The sequence below is a fragment of the Oncorhynchus masou genome, chromosome 6 (assembly GCF_036934945.1).
Source record: "Oncorhynchus masou masou isolate Uvic2021 chromosome 6, UVic_Omas_1.1, whole genome shotgun sequence".
Lineage (NCBI taxonomy): Eukaryota > Metazoa > Chordata > Actinopteri > Salmoniformes > Salmonidae > Oncorhynchus > Oncorhynchus masou.
In genome coordinates this window covers 31,145,484-31,165,674 of record NC_088217.1, presented here as the reverse complement: position 1 = coordinate 31,165,674, position 20,191 = coordinate 31,145,484, and the positions used below count along the sequence as shown (strand labels likewise).

Here is a 20,191-nt window from a genome sequence, read left to right as displayed (position 1 = left end):
ACATAACGTTTTGCATTGTTGCCAAAAAGTTCAATTTTGGTTTCATCTGACCAGAGCACCTTCTTCCACATGTTTGGTGTGTCTCCCAGGTGGCTTGTGGTAAACTTTAAACGACACTTTTTATGGATATCTTTAAGAAATGGCTTTCTTCTTGCCACTCTTCCATAAAGGCCAGATTTGTGCAATATACGACTGATTGTTGTCCTATGGACAGAGTCTCCCACCTCAGCTGTAGATCTCTGCAGTTCATCCAAAGTGATCATGGGCCTCTTGGCTACACCACTGGACTTGAAAGAAACATTTCAATTACCTTGACTAACCGGTGCCCCCGCACATTGACTCTATATCAGTACCCCATGTATATAGCCTCACTATTGATATTTTACTGCTGCTCTTTAATTATTTATTACTTTTATTTCTTGTTTTTTACTTAACACATATTTTTCTTAAAACAAAATTCTTGGTAAAGTGCATGTAGTATTCGGCGCAAGTGACAAATACAATTTGATTTGTTACACATGAAAACATGTTGTGAACCTGTGCTGACACCTAGTGGACACCAAGAGAAACTACACAACACACAACATACACTGCTCAAAAATATAAAGGGAACACTAAAATAGCACATCCTAGATTAGATCTGAATGAATTAAATATTCTTATTAAATACTTTCTTTACATAGTTGAATGTGCTGACAACAAAATCACACAAAATTATCAATGGAAATCAAATTTATCAACCCATGGAGGTCTGGATTTGGAGTCACACTCAAAATTAAAGTAGAAAACCACACTACAGGCTGATCCAACTTTGATGTAATGTCCTTAAAACAAGTCAAAATGAGGCTCAGTAGTGTGTGTGGCACCCCCTTTATTGGGGGTGCCTGTATGACCGCCCTACAACACCTGGGCATGCTCCTGATGAGGTGGCGGATGGTCTCCTGAGGGATCTCCTCCCAGACCTGGACTAAAGCATCCGTCAACTCCTGGACAGTCTGTGCAACGTGGCGTTGGTGGATGGAGCGAGACATGATGTCCCAGATGTGCTAAATTGGATTCAGGTCTGGGGAATGGGCGGGCCAGTCCATAACATCAATGCCTTCCTCTTGCAGGAACTGCTGACACACTCCAGCCACATGAGGTCTAGCATTGTCTTGCATTAGGAGGAACCCAGGGCCAACCGCACCAGCATATGGTCTCACAAGGGGTCTGAGGATCTCATCTTGGTACCTAATGGCAGTCAGGCTACCGCTGGCGAGCACACACCCCAAAGAAATGCCACACCATGACTGACCCACTGCCAAACCGGTCATGCTGGAGGATGTTGCAGGCAGCAGAACGTTCTCCACGGCGTCTCCAGACGCTGTCTTGCTAATTGCCTATAATTTCCACCTGTTGTCTATTCCATTTGCACAACAGCATGTGAAATGTATTGTCAGTGTTGCTTCCTAAGTGGACAGTTTGATTTCACAGAAGTGTGATTGACTTGGAGTTACATTGTGTTGTTTGAGTGTTCCCTTTATTTTTTGGAGCACACACACACACACACACTATAACCTTATAACAGATGGGATGCTTTACATACGTTGCTCTTTTTTATTAGACACTAACATATATGTCCAATAAACAGACGTTCAAAAGTTGGAATGTAAAGCACAAACGGCTGGAAAGTTACAATGTATGTTTCTGTAGTACGAGTAGGCTGGTATATACAGTATCATCGGTAACAATTGTGTACAAGCCACCTAGCTAATAAAATACTTGGGCTAACGGTCATTAGTTACATTTCAACCATAGCGATTCCCTAACTGAGGTGCAACAGTTCACCGGCGAATGCCGGAACACCGGAAATAATAAGGAAACCAACAAACAAGAAATGGTGGAGGCTACCAGACTGAAGAGAGGCATTTTTCCGAATAAACGTGGTGAGTGAAAAACATAATTACATAGCTCACTCCCTACCCGGTATCTCATTCTACCGCTATACGACTTTGTATGTGTTGTTTGTGGGCAACCTTGATATTTACAAAGTTTTTGGAACGGATTCCTGTTGGAACGTTCCACAAACTATACCCACCCGATACTACCACACTGTTGGAGCTAGGAACACAAGCATTTCGCTACACCCGCAATAACATCTGCTAAATATGTGTATGTGACAATAACATTTGATTTGATCCATTGACCGGCAGCCTATAGTAAGTACCATGGAAACAAGCAGCCAGTCTGCCAGTATTGAGGAGATAACCTGTGAGGTCATCACTGTCACTATTGGAGCAAAACACTGCTGCAGATGAATTCCAGAAGATTGGGACTGATGACACAATAAGCAAGGACTGCTGTCGAATATATTTCCAAATAACCACAGATTGCGCTCTCAGGTAAGATGCCAACAGATATATTTACCATGGAGTGTGTGAAACCTATGTCATGAGTCACATGTAATTTGGATGACATTCCCAGTAAGTCTGTCAGATATCACATAAACTGCAGCTTGTGGTAACTGAGATTTACTATCGCTTTGAATAATATATGCCATTTTATTAGATGCTTTTATCCAAAATGACGTGGTCATGCATGCATACATTTTGAGGTATGGTTGGTCCTGGGTATAGAACCCACTACCCTGGCGGTACAAGAACCATTCTCTACCAACTGCGCCACTAAGGACCATTTGGAAAACAATTCTGTTCTCACGAGAAGATAATCGGTGTAGATGTAACAAAACCATTTCCTACTTGTGTTCCCAAGAAAAGGGGTTTGCCACCCAAACCTGAAGTTCAGGATATCTCATTGTGATTTTATTTAGTCATGGAAGGTAGTATGAGTCGTTCCACAAATAGAGTGCCTTTTGCATCCCTTTAATATTGTAAATAGAAATTGTACGCCAATATTGCTTTTAAAAATCTTATGGGTCGTTCCATGTCATTTCAGCGAGCCATGACATCCATCATCTCAGATTATTGCCAAATTGTTTCTGTAGTTAGAAGCAGAGAAGATAAGCCTTCTGGAAACATTGTTGAAATATAATTTGATCTCTGAGAAATTAAGCTAATTGATAGCACCCAAATTGGCCATTTTAATTTATAGGATTTTTATAATATTCAATAAATATAGTATCTGACATCAGATTTGGACCTAACTTTATTAGCAATGAGTTAAACATGAGGAATCCCAATGAATGGCCAAAAGCCACCACAGAACTCCCACTGTGTCTGTACAGTACATAATGAGTGCTCTTTTCTGTAAGCATGCTGAAAGTCTGTCAATTTGTTTTTCAGAGAAATAGCATTGTTTGCTAAGAGCTGGCAGCAAGCTGATAGGTCTGCTGATAGAACCAGTAAAGGCCGCTTTACCACTCTTAGGTAGCAAAATGACTTTGGCTTCCCTCCAGACCTGAGGAAAAACATCTTGTTCTAGACTCAGATTAAAGATATGACAGATAGGAGTGGCTATAGAGTCAGCTACCATCCTCAGTAGCTTTCCATCAAAGTTGTCAATGCCAGGAGGTTTGTCATTATTGGTCAATAACTATTTTTCCACCTCTCCCACATTAACTGTACAAAATTCTACCCTACAATGCATTTATTTTCATTATTTGTATTTTTTTATGTATGAATTCGATGGCTCACTGTTAGTTGTTGGTACAGTTGAAGTCGGAAGTTTACATACACTTAGGTTGGAGTCATTAAAACTAGTTTTTCAACCACTCTACAGATTTCTTGTTAACAAACTATGCTTTTGGCAAGTCGGTTAGGACATCTACTTTGTGCATGACACAAGTAACTTTTCAACAATTGTTAACAGACAGATTATTTCACTTATAATTCACTGTATCACAATTCCAGTGGGAAGTTTACATACCCTAAGTTTACATACCCTAAGTTGACTGTGCCTTTATACAGCTTGGAAAATTCCAGAAAATGTTGTCATGGCTTTAGAAGCTCCTGATAGGCTCATTGACATAATTTGAGAAAATTGGAGTTGTTCATATGGATGTATTTCAAGGCCTACCTTCAAACTCTGTACCACTTTGCTTGACATCATGGGAAAATCAAAAGAAATCAGACAAGCCCCCGGTGATGCTTTGTGCAGACCGCACCGCCCTCTGGAGAGCCCTGCGGTTGTTGGCAGTGCAGTTGCTCTCAATTGTGCATCTGGAAAAGTTTGTTACGTAGTTTTAGGTGACATGCCAAAATTCTTCAGCCTCCTGAGGTTGACGATGCACTGTTGCGCCTTCTTCACCACACTGTCTGTGTGGGTGGACCATTTCAGTTTGTCTGTGATCCGAGGAACTTAAAACGTTCCACCTTCTCCACTACTGTCCCGTCGATGTGGATAGCGGGGTGCTCCCTCTGCTGTTTCCTGAAGTCCACGATCATCTCCTTTGTTTTGTTGACGTTGAGTGAGAGGTTGTTTTCCTGTCGCCTCCTCCATGTAGGCTGTCTCGTTGTTGTTGGTGATCAAGCAAATGTTGTATCATCTGCAAACTTGATGATTTGAGTTGGAGGTGTGCAAGGCCACGCAGTCGTGGGTGAACAGGGAGTACAGGAGGGGGCTGAGCACGCACCCTTGTGGGGCCCCAGTGTTGTGGATCAGCGAGGTGGAGATGTTGTTTCCTACCTTCACCACCTGGGGGCGGCCCGTCAGAAAGTCCAGAACCCAGTTGCACAGGGCGGGGTTGAGTCCCAGGGCCTCCAGCTTGATGATGAGCTTTTGAGGGTACAATGTTGTTGAATGGTGAGCTGTAGTCAATGAACAGCATTCTTACATAAGTATTCCTCTTGTCCAGTTGGGATAGGGCAGTGTGATGGCGATTGGTATCGTCTGTGGACCTGTTAGGGAGGAATGCAATCTGAAGTGGGTCTAGGGTGGCCGGTAAGGTGGAGGTGATATGATCCTTGACTAGTCTCTCAAAGCACTTCATGATGACAGAAGTGAGTGCTATGGGGCAGTAGTCATTCAGTTCAGTTATCATTGCTTCTTGGGTACAGGAACAATGGTAGGCATCTTGAAGCATGTGGGGACAGCAGACTGGGATAGGGAGTGATTTTGAAAATGTCCGTAAACACACTAGCCAGCTGGTCTGCGCATGCTCTGAGGAGATGACTAGGGATGCCGGGTTAACACGTTTAAATGATTTACTCACGTTGGCGACAGAGAAGAAGAGAGGGGTTGCAGTTCTTGTTAGCGGATCGCGACGATTGCACTGTATTATCCTCAAAGCAGGCAAAGAAGGTGTTTTAGTTTGTCTGGAAGTGTGACATCGGTGTCTGTGACGTGGCTGGTTTTCTTTTTGTCCTCCGTGATTTCCTGTAGATCCTGCCACATATGTCTCGTGTCTGAGCCATTGAATTGCAACTCCACTTTGTCCCTGTACCGGCATTTCGCTTGTTTGAATTCCTTGCGGAGGGAATAACTGCACTGTTTATATTCTGCCATATTCCCAGAGCTCTTTCCATGGTTAAATGCGGTGGTTCGCTCTTTCAGTTTTGCGCAAATTCAGCCATCCATTCACAGTTTCTGGTTAGGGTAGATTTTAAGTCACAATGGATACATCTCCAATGCACTTCCTTATAAATTCACTCACAGAGTCAACGTATAGTTCAATGTTATTCTCTGAGGCTGACCGGATCATGTGCCAGTCCGCATGATCAAAACAATATTGAAGTGTGGATTCCGATATGTCAGACCAGAGTTGAATGGTTCTTGTCACTGGTACATCCTGTTTGAGTTTCTGCCTATAAGACGGTAGGAGCAAAATGGTGTCGTGGCTCAATTTGACAAAGGGAGGGCGGGGGAGGGCTTTGTATGCATTGTGGAAGTTAGAGTAGCAGTGATCGAGTGTATTACCCCCGTACGTAGTGCAATAAATATGCTGATAGAATTTAGGTAGCCTTGTTCTCATTTGCTTTGTTAAAATCCCCAGCTACGATAAATACAGACTCAGAATATATGGTTTCCAGTTTACGTACAGTCCAGTGAGGTTCCTTTAGGGCCATATACATTTTTCATTTAAATGGAGAAGCCCAGTCTGCTTGAGGGGGAATGTAGACAGCTGTGACAGTAACTGGCGAGAATTCTCGTTGAAGGTAATATAGCCGGCATTTGATTGTGAAGAATTCTAGGTCGGGTGAGCAGAAGGACTTGAGTTCCTGTATTTTGTTATGATTACACCATGAGTCATTGATTATGAAGCATACACCCCCGCCTTTCCTCTTCCCAGAGAGGTGTTTATTTCTATGGGAGTGATGCATGGAGAAGCCCGGTGGCTGAACCGATTCCGACAACATATCCTGAGAGATCCATGTTTCCGTGAAACAGAGAATGTTACAATAATAAGTAAATAAAGTAGTACTCACTGAACTCAAACAGGCTGTAAGGGACACAATGGAAAATTGGGACAGAGGTATGAATAATTGAATAAGAGACATTGTTGACAATTTCCTATTATTATTATTATTACTCAATTCTGTAGTTTGGGTAGAACCAGTGATTTCAGCAAGAAGGTAATGTCACCTAAACCACACTTGGAACTGTGTCCAGAATTGAAGTAGATCCAAGTACATTTTTTCCGTACCGAATATTGAGCTGATAAGCCAGTACCAACTTTTGAAGGTCCTATCAGATTTGTTAAACAGGTTTCATATTTTGACTAGTTGATGTCATAGGGACGTGTCAAAGCAACAGGTCAAAATGATAAGATTAGAAGAGAGGGGCTCTGGGATTGTTTACATTAGAAGGTGCCTATTCCGCTTGACAGGACACTATATCATCTGATGTGTCTCAAGTATAAATCTCTATACACATGGTTTTATCAAGACGTCCTGTCCAAGAATCAGTAACAATAAGAATTTTTAGGACTGATTTAACCTGTTGAAACTCTGGGGGCGCTATATCATTTTTGGATAAAAAGACGTGCCCGTTTTAAGCGCAATATTTTGTCACAAAAAGATGCTCGACTATGCATATAATTGGTAGCTTTGGAAAGAAAACACTCTGACGTGTCCAGAACTGCAAAGATATTCTCTGTGCGTGCCCTAGAACGTGAGCTACAGGCAAAACCAAGATGAGACGGCATCCAGGAAATGAGCAGGATTTTTGAGGCTCCGTTTTCCATTGTCTCCTTATATGGCTGTGAATGCGAGAGGAGTGAGTCTGCCCTTTCTGCCGTTTCCCCAAGGTGTCTGCAGCATTGTGACGTATTTGTAGGCATATCATTGGAAGATTGACCATAAGAGACCACATTTACCAGGTGTCCGCCCGGTGTCCTGCGCCGAAATTGGTGCGCAAAAGTCAGCTGCAAGTATTTTTCCATGGAATTCAGAGAAGAAAGCAGGCTTCCACAAACGATATATCAATGAAGAGATATGTGAAAAAACACCTTGAGGATTGATTCCAAACAACGTTTGCCATGTTTCGGTCGATATTATGGAGTTAATTCGGAAAAAGTTTGACGTTGTAGGTGACTGAATTTTCGGTTCGTTTCGGTAGCCAAATGTGATGTACAAAACGGAGCGATTTCTCCTACACAAAGACGCTTTCAGGAAAAACTGCACATTTGCTATGTAACTGAGAGTCTCCTCATTGAAAACATCCGAAGCTCTTCAAAGGTAAATGATTTTATTTATTTGGTTATCTGGTTTTTGTGAAAATGTTGCGTACTAAATGCTACTCAAAATGCTAAGCTAGCTTAGCATACTCTTACACAAATTAGTGAATTGCTATGGTTCAAAAGCATATTTTGAAAATCTGAGATGACAGTGTTGTTAAGAAAAGGCTAAGCTTGAGAGTAGGCGCATTATTTTCATTTTATTTGCGATTTTCAGAAATCGTTAACGTTGCGTTATGCTAATGAGCCTGAGGCTTTAGTCACGATCCCGGATCCGGGATGGGGAGTTTCAAGAGTTAAGATGTGCAAACTAAGTGCATGTTTATTTTCTTTCTTCCAGGACTGATGGAATATCCACTACCAAGTGTGTGTTTTTTTACATGTTTTTGTTTTACATGTTTACCAATGATTCTGTATCTCTCCCTTTTGAAAGACTTCCTGAGAAAAGGATGCACCTTAAAGGGCATAACAAATTAAATTCTGAAGTATCTATTGTCAGTTTGTTGCACACATGTCAACATCCCTTTTTCAGGACCCTGTATTTCAAAGATAATTTGTAAAAATCCAAATAACTTCACAGATCTTCATTGTAAAGGGTTTAAACACGCGTTCTTTGGTATTTTTCTCCGGGAAAGACAATAACGATTCCTCATCGTAAATTATGTTTATTTACGTATTAGGGTACCTAAGGTTTGATTATAAACGTTGTTTGACTTGTTTGGAAAAGTTTATTAGTAACGTTTGGGATTCATTTTGTATGCATTTTGATGGAGGGAAACTGGGTGGATTATTGACTGAAGCGCGCCAGCTAAACTGAGTTTTTATGGATATAAAGAAGGACATTATCACAAAATGACCATGTGTGATGTAACTGGGACCTTTGAGTGTCAACAGAAGATCAAAGGTAAGGCATTTTTATATCGCTAATCACATGGGTTGCTTTCTCCGTAAAGCCTTTTTGAAATCTGACACAGCGGCTGGATTAACAAGAAGTTAAGCTTTGTTTTGATGTATTACACTTGTGATATTATGAAAGTTAAATATTTATAATACTGTTGTTTGAATTTCACACTCTGCAATTTCACCGGATGTTGGCCTGCCCATAACAGCTTACAGACGGTAGGCAATTAAGGTCACAGTTATGAAAACTTAGGACACTAAAGAGGCCTTTCTACTGACTCTGAAAAACACCAAAAGAAAGATGCCCAGGGTCCCTGCTCATCCGAATGGCACAAGGAGGCATGAGGACTGCAGATGTGGCCAGGGCAATAAATTGCAATGTCCGTACTGTGAGACGCCTAAGACATCGCTACAGGATGGACAGGTGATCGTCCTCGTAGTGGCAGACCACGTGTAACACCTGCACAGGATCAGTATATCCGAACATCACACCTGCGGGGCAGGTACAGGATGGCAACAACTGGCCAAGTGTTACGAACTCCTCTAGGAAGAGGGAATGCAACACCCTGCTACAACGCAACTCCCCGTGGAGTGAAAGGTATGGGACTGTAGGTGCGAGTAAGGATGACAAAGGCAGAGAATTTACCGTTTTACTAGGAATTTATTCCATCACACGGTAATGTTGAGAAAAGAGGCTGAACAGAACCAAAGCAAAGAAGGTAAATGTCAAAGCCCCCTCTTCTACCTTACCTGCCTAACCACTACTTACCTAACTAGCACCACCTGGTGCACTAACCAAAATACGGGGGTGGTCCACCCAGGTCTTACCTAGTGTGCATAGACAGTAAACTACTACGGGTTATGTATGCCCACAGGCCTCTTGCCTAAGCACTCCCTAGGTGCCTTCCCCTTCCCCCCTGAGAACAAACAGAATAATTCCTAATCAGAAACACAGTCCTTTTGGCATACATATACCTTTGCAGGACTGGGTACAAAATACTACACACACTATTTGAGCAACAACCAACACAAAATATCAAAGGAACTCTCTCTGAACATAAAACCAATACAGGTTATAACAATAAGCTATTTCTAAGACACAACCAACACAGGCTATCACCCTTAACTCTATTCTCTCAGCAATCATCTCTCTTCTGAGCAACAGAACACTGGCTTATATAGCTGGAGAAGGAGTTGGTAATTGAAGACAGCTGCGTCCTCTGACAAGAGGGCGGGGTCAGCTCCAATTTGCCATGGAGTCGGCCAATCAGCTGCTTGGGGGATTCCAGGAAGCCATTTTCCGAAAACGCACACATACAAACCACAATACAGAAACTGGGGAACATAACACCGAGTTACACCAGGATCGCACAATCCCTCCATCAGTGCTCAGACTGTCCGCAATAGGCTGAGAGAAGCTGGACTGAGGGTGTGTAGGCCTGTTGTAAGGCAGGTCCTCACCAGACATCACCGGCAACAATGTCGCCTATGGGCACAAACCCACCATCGCTGGACTGACAGGACTGGGAAAAAGTGCTCTTCACTGACGCGTCACGGTTTTGTCTCACCAGGTGTGATGGTCAGATTTGTGTTTATCATCGAAGGAATGAGCATTACACCGAAGCCTGTACTCTGGAGCGGGATCAACATGGAGGGTCTGTCATGGTCTGGGGCGGTGTGTCACAGTATCATATGACTGAGCTTGTTGTCCTTGCAGGCAGTCTCAACGCTGTACGTTACAGGGAAGACATCCCCCTCCCTCATGTGGTACCCTTCCTGCAGGCTCATCTTGACATGATCCTCCAGCATGACAAAGCCACCAGCCCTACTGCTCGTTCTGTGCGTGATTTCCTGCAAGACAGGAATGTCAGTGTTCTGCCATGGCCAGTGAAGAGCCCAGATCTCAATCCCATTGAGCACGTCTGGGACCTGTTGGATTGGAGGATGAGGGCTAGGGTCATTCCCCCCAGAAATGTCCGGGAACTTGCAGGTGCCTTAGTGGAAGAGTGGGGTAACATCACACAGCAATAACTGGCAAATCTGGTGCAGTCCATGAGGAGATGCATTGTAGCACTTAATGCAGCGGGTGGACACACCAGATACTGTTAATTTTGACACCCCCCCTCTGGGACACATCATTCGATTTCTGTTAGTCACATGTCTGTGGAACTTGTTCAGTTTGTTTCAGTTGTTGAATCGTATGTTCATACAAATATTTTTTTTTGCTGAGTTTATGTTGGTAATGGGTGACAGTTATTCTAAATGGATTTAAGTTTTTGTTAGGGTTTGTTCCTTTCGTCCTTGTCAATCATCATTGGCTCATTGGTGAAATTAGCATTATGACAATATATTTAATTAAATAATTCAAAAACCTTTTATTAATGCAATTGCAGACAGAAGTTGACAATTAAGTAACTTACCGCGCATGTTTCAGAGTAAGTTCTGCATCAAACAAAAAGTCTCAAGTTGATTTGTTACACCCTCAGTCTAGCCTGGTGATGTCACTACCTACGTCATTACCTTTTTACTCCTGAGACCAACACCCTGCCTACCAAGTTATATAAACAATGGCTTTTAATGTTATCTAAAACTTAGCAGTAAACATCCACTCCCCAAAGTTGATTTATCGTGGAATGTTTGACTCGTCTTATCTCCTCCACTCCCCTGCAGAGCTCCTTCTCCACAGTCACACATTACTCAGAGGGGCCTCTTTATAATGAGGCAGAGAGAGAGAATTAGAAAACAACTGTGGAACAATATTAAAACCTCATAATGTATATTTATTGTTCATCTGTAGTCTAGGACCCTATTAATGTAAGGAGGGAGAGGTCTTATAACCCCTCCCTTTGTATTAATTCAACATAAGAATAATACATTATTCTCATACATCAAACATTTTGGTACTACCCTTTTCAAGACCCCTAGGTGAACCCGACAGTTTCCCGGGGGCAAACACTTTCTTACTAATAGCTAGTAATGTCTCTGTACTACAGCATGTATCAGATTGTTGGGTTTGTGGATTGCTAACAGACAGTGATGAGACTGCCATGTGAACCAAAGCAGGTAACCTTACAGACAGAGAGCGTGTTTGGGTAAAGGATATGTGTTTTATATGAAGAAGTGTATTGCTGCTGTTTTGTTTTTTGTTTTTGTCTTGCTTCAATACAAATCTCACCAGATTGGGTCTGCTGGATGAATTAGCCTTCAACTCCCTGACCCTGTAACTGCAGTGAGGTCCCCAATGTGATAGGGGAGTACAAGCCAATTTGCAAAAAAAAGGTTTCAGCAGTGTGTTATTCTCTTTGACATTTGGAGGTCTGCACTCTACAAAATGTATTGTTATTTACACAAATGCATTGAGATACTAATCTGTCATTAACATGCTGAAATGTCATTGCCAGTATCCATAAATGAAATTGTGTAATGAAGCATATGTGTAACTGTATGAAGCGAAGGTCTTAAGTTAAAACATTCTACTGCAATAGTTATACAAGTTGGATTGTGCAAACCAGAATGAAGGGTTTGTCTTTGGTTTTGTGTGTTGATTTTGGGTTTGAAAGTGTGTGGTTTTATGCGTTGATTTTGTTTACTTACTCATTTGATAGTTTATGGAATAACCAAATTAATAAAATGTTACTAAGAGGTTCCAACCAACTAAATGCACCAAGTACACATGTCGATCAGGAGCTCTCTCGGGGCAGTCCCGTTAAATCTCTTATATACTGGTTACAGACACGTTACATAGGCATGTTTCATAGGGTTGGTTCCGGCATTTGTCTGGCACCGTCTCCTATCTTAGAACAAATTCTGGTCGTTCTGACAGATGTTCCTCAGGAGGGTGTCATGTCTCCCCCCTCATATCTTTACCAAGCACAGGCAGGAACCAAGGATTGGTTATGCCACTAAGACAATGTGAACATTTTCAAGGCTGTCTCTTTGCAAGATATCACATTCCATCTGCTTATCACGTGTGTGATAATAATCATAAAATGTTAAGGTAAGCATTAGATTTTAGCTTCTGTATCAAAATACATCATTGTCATAAATCATAATAAAGGTTTTACTTAACAGGAGTGAATCTAATTGCATTCATATGTAATGGGTGTGTGTTGGTGGCAGGGAAGTCAGGCACAGGAGTACGAACTTGGTAAAAACGTTGTTGTTAAATAAATGCTGATAAAACTCCAAAAACAAATGTACAAAATAACAAAAGTGGGTACAAAACCAGTCGCACACCAACATAATACATGCACATCACATACAAACAAACAATCTCTGACAAGGACATGAGGGGAAACAGAGGGTTAAATACACACATGTAATTGATGGGATTGGAACCAGGTGTGAAGGAAGACAAGACAAAACTAATAGAAAATGCAAAAATGGATCACTGATGGCTAGAAGGCCGGTGACGTCGACCGCCGAACACCGCCCGAACAAGGAGAGGGATCGACTTCGGCCGAAGCCGTGACATCATAATCATAATACCAAAGCTAAAATCTACAATCAAAGTAGTAAGTAAACAAAATCAACGCATAAAACCACAGACACTTTCAAACCCTCCATTCTTGGTTGTACAATCCAACTTGCAAAACCATGGTTTAAGACCTTCACTTCATACAGTTACACATATGCTTCATTACACAATTGTATTTATGGATTGGCGTGTTAATGACCGATCGGTATTTCAATGCATTTCTAGTCTGAAGTACTATAACTTTCACAGTGTGCGGACCTCCACAATCAACCTGATACCCCAAAATTTGGATACGTCTAAATTAATTGAGGGCATGGCTGACCACCCCCTTCCCTCCCAGCACTCATTCTTCTAGCGTTTCAGTTCGACCTCCCAATGGCACATGTTAAAAGTGGATGGCCCTTGATAATGTCCTAATTTTTCTCACCTGAGCCACCACTGTCCTTTACAGACCATTAAGTCTTGTCCATTTTCCTACCAGTACACCAGCAGCATGAGAGAAGTTTGGATGGGATCTCTCTCCATGCTCATTCCGCATGGACTCATTGCGCACTCCAGAGTGAAAAGGCATGAGAGAGAAGGCAGTTGATAGCGACTGGATGCTGTGTACAGGTTGCTGGCCTGGACTCCGGTCTCACGGTAGAAGTGGTGAAGAACCATAGTAAACGCCATTGTCGCCATTACTTCAGCCGGTTAGATGGGTGAGGTTCACACTGTTCTCAGACAAATTATCCCTTCCATGCATCTAGATACCATCTGTGGTCACCTTCGCCATAACCTCCAGAGAAGACAGACCAGAACAACAGTTTAGTTTTGGGCATTTCTGTTTCAGGAAATCCAGACAATTCACTGTATGACATTACTACTGCCAATATTCTTAATACAAATGTCTAAGACAAATGTCAAGGAGAATAACAACACACAGTTGAAACCATTTTTTTCTCCAAAGTAGCTTATACTCACCCGATCTCACCGCAGAGTTACAGGGTCAGGGAGTCAGAGGGCTAATCCTTAGAGAGAAATCCCGACCATTCACCAATCTGGTGAGATTTGTATTGAAGCAAGACAAAACCAAACAACGCAACAACAACAATACACTTCTTCATATAAAAATAGAGGTGGGGAAAACTTCATTGCCTCTTATCAAAATAACTAATAAAATTAGAATTACAACCCTTGATGACACCATCTTAACTTAATTGTGTCCCGTAAGGTAATAGTAAAATGGACTAGAGACAGGTGTAACTCATTCAGGGGCAGCACTCTCTCTCCTTCTCGTGTTCTGAATCACACACGACTGTTGATAAATTATAAACTACTTCCTAATTATTAGTGTTTACATATCCCATTTAAATCTCACCCAATGTCTCTAGTCTTTCTAGTGAGGGTGATCATTCAACCCCATTTAAGTGAGTGTTTCTTTACCTTTACCTCAGACATTATTTAAAGATATTTCAAACATTTTGTGTATAAGGTTTTTCAATACATTTTTTATCAAGAGAATTTACATTGTGTTCAACCAAAACTCAATAGACAATAGATACTAAAGAAAATTTTAATTTGTGTGCCCTTTAAGGTGCATCCTTTATAACCTGTGAAATCCACACTTAAACCAAAAGAAAAAGACCCACACAATAAATCAGTATTAACACCACTACCGGATTCGGGTACCTTTATACTGTATAGTGCACAGTCTCATCAACTGTTCTCCTAATGCACCTGCTTCAGGAAGCCTTTCAAAGGGAGAGATACAGAATCATTGGTAAACATGTCAAAGAAACTTGGTAGAGGACATTCCATAAGTCCTGGAAGAAGGAAAATAAATGTCTTAATCAGTCATAAAAATTCTTAAGCTTAATTGAGTTTACAGGTCCAAATCCCTGCCATTCACGTGAAGAAAAGGTGGAGATACCTAGGGAGAAGGTCAGGATGCCTTCTTAGGATTCGTAGGCGAGCGAGTAAATCGCCATTTCCATCGGTTCTATTGGCCAAAGTTCAATCACTGGAAAACAAACTCGATGATCTACAGTCGAGACTATCCTACCAACGGGACATTAAAAACTGTAATATCTTATGATTCACCGAGTCGTGCCTGAACAACAACATAATGTAGAACTGGCTGGTTTTTCTGTGCATCTCTAGGACAGAATAGCTACATCTGATGAGACAAGGGGCAGGGGTGTGTGTCTATTTGTCAATAACTGCTGGTGCGCAAAGTCTAATGTTAAAGAAGTCTTGAGGTATTGCTCGCCTGAGGTAGAGTACCTCATGATAAGGTGTGGACCACACTATCTACCAAGAGACTTCTCATCTATATTTTTCGTAGCCATCTATATACCACCACAAACCGATGCTGGCAATAACCGCACTCAACAAGCTGTATAAGGCCATAAGCAAACAAGAAAATGCCTATCCAGAAGCGGCACTCCTAGTGGCCGGGGACTTTAATGCAGGAAAATTTAAATCTGTTTGACCTAATTTTGACCAGCATGTCACGTGCAACCAGAGGGGAAAAAATCTAGACCACCTTTACTCCACACACAGAGACCAATACAAAGCTCTCCCTCGCCCTCCATTTAGCAAATCTGACCATAACTCCATCCTCCTGATTCCTGCTTACAAGCTAAAACAAAAGCAGGAAGTACCAGTGACTAATTTAATACTGAAGTGGTCCAATGCTACAGGACTGTTTTGCTAGCACAGACTGGAATATGTTCTGTGATTCATCCAATGGCATTGAGGGGTATACCACCTCAGTCACCAGCTTCATCAATAAGTGCACTGAGGACGTTGTCCCCACAGCGACCGTACGTACATATCCCAATCAGAAGCCATGGATTACAGGCAACATCCGCACCGAGCTAAAGGCTAGAGCTGCTGCTTTTAAGGAGTGGGAGACTAATTTGGACGCTTGTAAGAAATCCCACTGTATATAGCCTCGTTATTGTTATGTAATTCTGTTACTTTTTATTTTTACTTTATTCATAACTATTTTTTTGAACTGCACTGTTGGTTAAGGGCTTGTAAGTAAGCATTTCACGATAAGGTCTACACCTGTTGTATTCAGCGCATGTGACAAATAAAATTTGATTTGAAGTCTTGGTAAAACCATGTATATACAGAATTATACTTCAGACACAACAGATGATATGGTCTCCTGTAAAGCGGAATAGGCACCTTCTAAAGGAAAACAATCCCAGGTCCCCTCACTTGTAATTGTAGTCTTTTTTGACCTGTTGCATTGACATACAGTTCTGTACTCACTGTCCCTGGGACATAAAGTAGTCCAAATATGAAACCTCTGACATTACCTTCTTACTTAAATAATGTGTGCTACCCAAACTATAACTATAAAAGTTTAAAACTATTAAATTGAATAATAATTGGATCTTGTCAAAAATATGTCTTATTCATACCTCTGTCCCAAATTTCCCCACTGTGTCCCTTACAGCCTGTTTGAGTTCAGTTAGTTCTGGCTGCTATCTATTGTTCCACAGGAAACTTATCTCTAACCCAAACACCAAATGGTGGCCTCTAATTTAATATCAGTCCCAATGCTCTGTTTGTCATGTGACCTTATATTGAAACATATTAAATGTATATTATTTTAAGATTAACATGTGCTGAATTTATAAAATACATTGCCAATTCAGAAAGAAAGAGAAACTTTGGAGGGAGCTTCCTTTTTTAAGGTAGCACTCGAGAATAGAGACTCTTTCTGGGATTAACTTTCACAATACCTGGGGTGGCGCTGTCGATCAGTCCCCTATCGATGTCCCCTACTAAGTCTCTACCTAACAAGTTAAACTCTAGTAACCCATTATACTTTCATACATTGTTACTTTATCAAATCGAGTTCATCATTATACCATTAATTTCTCTTAATGCTTTTTAAACCTCTTAAGTACATCTACGTGTGGGTGTGCAAGTTGTATATAGTTATTACTATTTTTCTCCATTGTGACTTTATCAAATCTCTAGTAACCGAGTATACTTCACCAATTCCTCATTTAGACTTTTTTTCACCTTTATTTAACCAGGTAGGCCTGTTGAGAACAAGTTCTATTCATATAGGGGTTTAGATATTTACACTAGTTGTTCTATTTAACAGCATACATGGGAATAGTACTTTCTCCTTTCATATCTCTCACATACACAGATTCCCTACATAACGTTACAGATCATGAATGCCTACAGACATCCACACCACTCATGTGCATCAACAACTCTAAATGCCTGCAATAACACCTCTTGCTATTATCAGTGGTTTTCAGACCATGTAGTCTATCGTTACACATATGAGTAGTAACTACAGACACATGTAGTCACTTCTGAGGTATTCACCATATGTATCTTCAACAGTTCCAGTGGTTCTCCGACCACGTAGACACTTCTCTTATCAATTGTCAGTGGGGCCTCCTGCCCTCACTCTAGCCCTCTCCTAAGACTAGCTTGCCGCTAATTCCTAAACATATATAATAACCGTAGATAACATTATAGATTGAAAAACTCAGCTCATAGAACTGGTTGAGGTATCCATTCAGACAGTCAGTAATCTCACATATTACCTCTTTCACACCAGAGCATGTCCCCTGACAGCTCTCATTCTCTCAGTACTTAATAGTAATAATATATCTGAATATATCTCTTATTATCCAGATTTCAATCAGCTTGTTATCCACATTTCTATCATCTTAACGCATCCTTTTCACACTCACACAACTCTCACATCCAAATTCACTATTCCCAAACACACTCAGTAATCTCCCTTATTACCCTATGTGCATCTCTGCACCATATATATATTTTACAAAAATATATAATAACACCATGTGCTATTACTAGTGGCTGCAGGCCACATAGACACATCCCTTATAAATGCCCACAGACAGCTGTCCGTGGGGCTTTCCATGATACTGTTACTTGCTCTAATCTTTTCTATAAGACTAGCTCTAGCCTTCTTACATTATATGTATCACTGCCAAGGTTCCAATAAAGTCTACATTTAACCATAGTCTCTACAATAGCTATAGTCTGAGCATCCGTAGTCCCTATAGCATCACAGTCCCTATAGCATCCATAGTAGCTATGGTCCCTATAGCATCATATTCCCTACAGCATCTATAGTCCCTAAGCATCCATAGTATCAATAGTTTATATAGTTATAAATGCTACGGTCTCTATAGACTCTATAGTCTTGCCGCATACATATGGAATAACACACACACTTTCATACATTCTGTCACGCCCTGGTCTTAGTATTTTGTGTTTTCTTTATTTATTTGGTCAGGCCAGGGTGTGACATGGGTTTTGGTATGTGGTGTGTTTTTGTCTTGGGGTTTTTCACAGGTATTGGGATTGTAGCTTAGTGGGGTTTTCTAGCTTAATCTATGGCTGTCTGAAGTGGTTCTCAATCAGAGGCAGGTGTTTATCGTTGTCTCTGATTGGGAACCATATTTAGGCAGCCATATTCTTTGAGTGTGTCGTGGGTGATTGTCCTTGTTACTGTCTATGTGTTACTTTACACCAGTATAGGCTGTTTCGGTTTTCGTGTTACATCTCTTGTTTTGTAGTGTTTGTGTTTAGTTGTTTTTTTATTAAACATGAATCTCAATAGCCACGCTGCATTTTGGTCCGACTCTCTTTCGCATGAAGAAAACCGTTACACATTCACTCAGTACCTATTATCCAAATTTCAATCAGCGTAATAGCCTAATTTAAATCCTGTTAGTATCCCAATTTCAATCAGCTTAATACTTTCCACAACTCACATCCACATTCACTTCGTGCTATTACTTGACTTAGGACTAGTGGTACCCTCCTCCATGTTTATGTTTAGTTTTATTGATTTTGTTATTTTTTAATACAAATTAGTTTAAATTGACTTACTGAAATCAGAAGACGTCCCTCAATTGTTTGTGAATGTTGTGTCTCCTCATGGGTAGCTCACAGTAAGGGTCTGGTCTTTTGGCCAGATGGGAATTTCCCTCACGCTTCATAAAATGTGCCAGTGGTTTTCCTCGCATCATCCTGTTCGTTGATGCCAAATTGTTGGTTACAGACATGTTATATAGGCATAGTTCATAGGGTTGGTTCTGTCATGTGTCTGGAACGTCTCCTATCTTTATAGAACATATTATTAGATAGTCCTAAGGAGGGGGTCATGTCGCCCCCCACCCTCATATCTTTACCAAACACAGGTAGAAACCAAGGATTATTTATGATTAACATAATTTTCAAGGTTGTCTCTTCACAAGATAACATTTCCAGCACAGACCTCTCCAGCTTGCTGTTAATAAACAATTATTCATTTAACATTGACTTCGTGTGTAGAATTTCCACGACACTAGCCAGGTAGGTAGTTAGCAAACGTAGCTACACACAATAATACCAGTAAGTCAATATCCACATGTAAAGTAGCTAGTTGGCTGTAAAATCTCCTAAACAAACTGCACTATCAATTTTGGAGTGTACAATCTCACCATGTTCAACCTGCAGATAGATGTGCCTCAGAGTGGAGTCTGACATTCGCAGAGGCAAATATACTTTTGAGGAGATGGTAAACGTTCCCCATGCTACGTGGGCCGCGCGGTGCATTCTGGGCGATTCTGGGACAAGGAACGCTCTCTTTCAAGAACCAAAGAGGCAGACATATAGGAAAAATTTCTAGCCCCTCCATTAAATTACAAATTTTCTTGAGGTAGGAATATTACGAAAATTTGATCAATGGCTCATTCGAAAGAAGACATCCTCTGAAGTTGTGACATCTGCCAGTGTTGAAATTTGACATGTATGATAGATGTTTTCGAGATCTTATTCCTATTAACTTCCGGTGTGGTGAGACTTTATCATGGTGCTACATCATATCCAAGCCAGATTTCCACGTGCTTGAATTCCAATAACTCAGAGACACGTGAAAACATTAAATGACCCAGGGAATTGATAGAACATCACTCAGAGATGCACAAAAACAATATAACATTCAAAATGGGTGAACCTTTCCTTTAACTCCCATAGCTGTGCTTTTCAGAAACTGAAGCAAGCACACTTGCAGTTTTTTGTTTCTTACTGTTGTTATTTACGCAATCTGATAACGGTCCATTAGAAATCGCAATCTGCGTCAGGTTGTCATCATTTGAAAACATATTCTATTGCCAGCATGACTAGCTAAGTTATCAAAACAATCTTAGTGGTTTGCTTTC

General features: G+C 41.0%; 1 protein-coding gene and 1 long non-coding RNA gene across 3 annotated transcripts in view; one reads left to right on the top strand and one right to left on the bottom strand.

The window, feature by feature from the left end:
* Positions 1–1,858: 1,858 nt before the first annotated feature.
* Positions 1,859–20,191, top strand: part of LOC135541891 (prostacyclin synthase-like) — a 37,725-nt gene continuing 19,392 nt past the window's right edge. For both annotated transcript variants that reach the window (XM_064968374.1, XM_064968373.1), the window contains exons 1-2: positions 1,859–1,925; positions 2,193–2,381. The gene's annotated coding sequence lies outside the window, so the exon portion shown is untranslated. The remainder of the gene's footprint in view (positions 1,926–2,192; positions 2,382–20,191) is intronic.
* Positions 10,869–19,548, bottom strand: LOC135541070 (uncharacterized). The gene is made up of 4 exons (XR_010455910.1): positions 19,472–19,548; positions 14,661–14,722; positions 13,953–14,029; positions 10,869–13,767 (listed from the first exon to the last, which is right to left on the bottom strand). It is a non-coding gene; the product is annotated as an uncharacterized LOC135541070 (long non-coding RNA).